This window comes from Hordeum vulgare, chromosome 3H (assembly GCF_904849725.1).
Source record: "Hordeum vulgare subsp. vulgare chromosome 3H, MorexV3_pseudomolecules_assembly, whole genome shotgun sequence".
NCBI classification, from domain to species: domain Eukaryota; kingdom Viridiplantae; phylum Streptophyta; class Magnoliopsida; order Poales; family Poaceae; genus Hordeum; species Hordeum vulgare.
The window spans coordinates 371,574,500-371,578,685 of NC_058520.1; the positions used below are offsets into that span (position 1 = coordinate 371,574,500).

The 4,186-nt window shown below is 53.4% G+C and overlaps 1 pseudogene; it reads right to left on the minus strand.

Annotated features, from left to right (window-relative positions):
* Positions 1-207: 207 nt before the first annotated feature.
* On the minus strand, positions 208-1,538 carry LOC123441767 (annotated as a pseudogene).
* Positions 1,539-4,186: the final 2,648 nt, after the last annotated feature.

Genomic DNA, 4,186 nt, shown 5'->3' on the forward strand with positions numbered 1-4,186 from the left:
TGTGTTGATTGCCTCCATCTGTACCCAGCACGGAGCATAGGTCTTCCACTAGGCGTGGGGTGGACCCCTTTCACGTCCTCGGGGGGCCCTGGGCATATACAGCCTCGGCTCGTTATTACGTGAGAGCGTCACGGGTTGAAGTAGGTCCCGGAAGGATTGAAGGACGATGCAGAGGTGCTATGGGTTGATGCAGGTCTCGGGGACGCTTCAGGAGCCCCATACCTCACAGGCGCATGCCCCGCTCATGGTCCCCGGTCTCACAGCGGCGTAGCATGGCCCGTCCTGAGCAAGCCCCCGAGCATGGGGGGAGCCCCCAGTGCTCATTGGCCGGGGAGCTCGCCCAGACGACAAGTCCTGAGTTCCGGGGGCATTGCCCCAGCGCGCCTCGCTGGGGCCCCCCATGTTCCTTCGTTGGTACCCTGGGCCATGCCCCCAGGCCGGGCTGGCCCATCCTGAGGGCAACGACGGGTACCCAAACACCTGCTGGTGACCGAATGAAGCTCGCACTGGCGATTTGGGCGTGTGTTCCACCCCTAGTCCCCAGGCGGGCGTCTTGCACCCCGGAGGCAGGGGTGGGTATACCACCCCCGGCCTCCAGGTTGGGATCATTTGGCCCGGGAACATGGGCGTGTGTTCCATCCTCAGTCCCTCGGCTGGGGCCTCCCGGCCTGGGTACAAGGGTGCGCCCACCCAGCCCCACACGAGAGGTCCCTGGTCCCCACACCCACGCGTGTGCACGAAGCAGCTCCCCTCTACCAGGTGTGCCCCGCGAGGACACCCGCGCTGGATGTCCTCGCGAAGCCACCACGCGTGCCGCACCCGCGGTGCTCATCATACCTGTTTGCGTGGGGGCTTCCCTCGGGGTCGCGTGCGCGTCCCCTGCCGCGGTGATGGCCTGCACTACCTCCTTCGTAGCCCATACGTGTGCTTGCGCGATCGTCGTTGAACTGAGCGTGCCTCCAGGGAATGATGTCGTCGGGCCTCCGGTACTCCCTCCCTGCTCCGTGAAGCGCGCCGGTGGGAGATGGGTGACGCCTCCCCACTGTGGTCGTATCCCGTGCCTCCAGCAGCTCTGTCGAATCTCTAGTAAGGGTGGGCCTGAGTGGGAGTTTGGGACGCACACGCGTGGTTCCCCGGTTGTAGCCCCTGGCTATGCGGGCCGACGAGCGCGGCTCCTGTGGGGGCACGCTTGGGTCTCGTCGGTGGCGTTGCGCCCAAGAGCGTGCATGTGTCTGTTGGTGCAGCGGCGGCGGGTAGCTGGCTGGCATGTGAGCTCATGCTCCACCAGGAGCGCGACATGTGTGTGCGTCGGGTGCTGGCAGGTTCGGAGGGGGGAAGGAACAACCTGGACGCGTGGAAGGCTCGGAGCGATAGGGGGATGCCCAGCAGTTGGTGAAGGCGGCAGCTTCCGGCGCCCCATCGGAAACTCGTCCGGTGTGAACACCGGCCGACGGTGTAGTAGAGCGTTGCGTGGCGTCTCTGCCGTTTGTGCCGTCCGCGCCACGCGAGCGGCTCGCCTCTCCGCGTGGATTCGACATCCCCCTACCATGAGTGTGATAAGCTTCAGCTGGCCGGGCCCTAGGAGAGACCTTGACACGCCCCCTACCTAGCGCGCCAAATGTCGGATTTCGGGCTCCGCAAAACCCTTAAGATTCAAACTCAGCGGCGTGTACGAAGATCTCTCACTGGCTCGCCTCAGCTAGCTCGCTACTCGCTAAGAATGGCAAGGAACTCACTCGATGGTTAGGAAGGCAAAGAACACATCAGTTTACCCAGGTTCGGGCCACTGTGAATGCAATACCCTACTCCCGCTTTGGTGGATTGCCTCTCTTGGAGGACGGTGGAAGAACTAGTACAGTGTCAGGGGCCTTTGGAGGCTGGGTGACTTTGCGTGGTGCTCGTGGGTGAATGAATCTATCCTCCTCTACGAAGTATCCTATCCTCTATATATAGTGGCGACCCGGGTTCTCTTCCATTATCGTTTCGGCAGCAAGGGATCCCACAATGGCCAATTTTGAAGGGGAACAGGGGAACATGCTCCCCTTCCCAAAGGTGGCCTTCACGTGCAAAGTAGTTGTCGATGCTGTAGGGACGGGCCCAGGGGTGACGTGTGCCCTACTGACGGGCGACGACGACCTTGTTGCACCAAAATGGAAACCTTTGGGAGATGCCCTCGGAACCCCGGTACGTCCATGCCCCCTTTGCACTAAAGGGGAAACTACGCTGCCCTGCTGTCCGCTGCTCGTCTGTCCTTCCTCTACGTCATCCTTGACTCGTGAGGCCGGGCCTCGCCTGGGAATATCCGCCGCTCCAGATGGGTCCTGAGGAAGCCCCCTACGGGTCTTGGTGTTGTTCCTCCTCGCGAGGCTTGGCCCCTCGCGAGGGCCTTGTCTTGGGTGGTGCCAGGCTCGTCGGTTTGCTTGATGAAGTGGGTCGACCCTAGGCCGCAGGCAGGCAGGTCTGGGTACCCTCATTCCCAGAACGCTGTCAGAGACAACAATTACATTTAACTGAATGTTTACATTAAAGTGCGTTATATCGCCTAGAAGGGGGGGGTGAATAGGCGATTTTTACAAATTCGTCACTCAGGAAATTCCTAGTGTGAAAAGTTCTCACTCACGAACTGAGTGCAGCGGAATAATTACTCAAACAAATGTGCAAAAACAGCGATAGCTTAGTCGTCAGAGTAAAATGAAACATTCAGGTTGCACAAGTAGCGTGATCAGGATAAGCAGGTGACGAATTACTTAAGTGAAGAATGTGATTTGATGAATTTCAAAAAGTCTTCAGTCAAATTCTTCAAACAGTAAAGATCAAAGTTGTCAACATACAATTGAGGAAATGAAAGGGTTAAGGAATTAGAATCATGTGCTCGATGAAGACAATGATTTGATGACCCAGTTTCAACTCTTGTGACATGCGTACTTTTGGTTTGGAGCGGCTTGGTATTTAAACCAAAGGACAGACAGTCCCAAGACACTAATGCCTTACCGTATTCTCCTTGAGCTAAGGATACACAATCCTCGCCCAAAACTCGTGGTAAGTCTTCAGGGCAGACTTCCAAACCCTCACAAACTTGGTCACCCGGCGATCAACAATTTACTGCTGGATGCTCTAGACCAAGACGCCTAACCGTCTGGAGGATGCACAATCCTCAAAGGTAATAAGCATCGTTTCCACACACGAACAATTTCTTAAGTGATGCTCAATCACTTTGGGGTTTTTGGGTTTTGGTTTGGGTGTTTGGGTTTTTTCCTCAATGATGATTTTCTCTCAAAGTCTTCGAGGAGTGGGTTTCTATGAAATGACAAGTGTCAGTTTCTCTCGTGGAGCAGCCACCCAACTAGTGGTTATGGGGGCGTCTATTTATAGACGGGGAGCAATCCTGACATGAATTGACATAAATGCCCTAATGATATTACTATTAGGTGGATAAGGTTGGGGACAACTGGCGCGCAGCAGAGCCTCGATCATAACATTTCGGCTATGAAAGTCCTCATGTCACTCATGTTCTTCACATGTAGGTGATTCACACTAGCAAAGACCTAACTCCTCAGTTAGAGCAATTTCCTCACAGACCAGAATATCTTCTTCTCTCTCACTGAAGAATTTGACTAAGTTGTTGAAGATTTCCAAAGGCTTTATCCGAAGGGTTTGAATGTGTAGCCTTTGAGATGAGCATCACTTGGAAACTTTACCTCAATTCGACCTCAACCCCCTTTAACACTATGGTGGTCCTATTACACAGAATATAGAAAATGAAACTATGAAAAAGAAAGTCTTCATGCTTCAGAGTCTTCACATCGATTTTTTCATGGACACACCAATTTCCTCACTTTCAAAGTCTTCAGAGGAAATACCAAAGTCTTCAGCTGAAGATATTCATTTTTAGGGGTTGATATTCTTTGAATAACTCAAACTCCTGAGCGATTTATAGAGCTTGTGTACATCACAAACATATCAGTCTCTTAACCTATAAGTCTTTAATACACTAAAATCACTAAGGGGCACTAGATGCACTTACAATCTCCCCCTTTTTGGTGATTGATGATGAATAGATTAAGTTTTCAACCGGGATAATAATATAAAGTGCAAGTACAGAGTTTGAAGAATTTGAATGCTAGATATAGAGAGACTCCCCCTGAAGATGTGCATATTTTAGGAATTTGCTTTGGACTGCAAATGC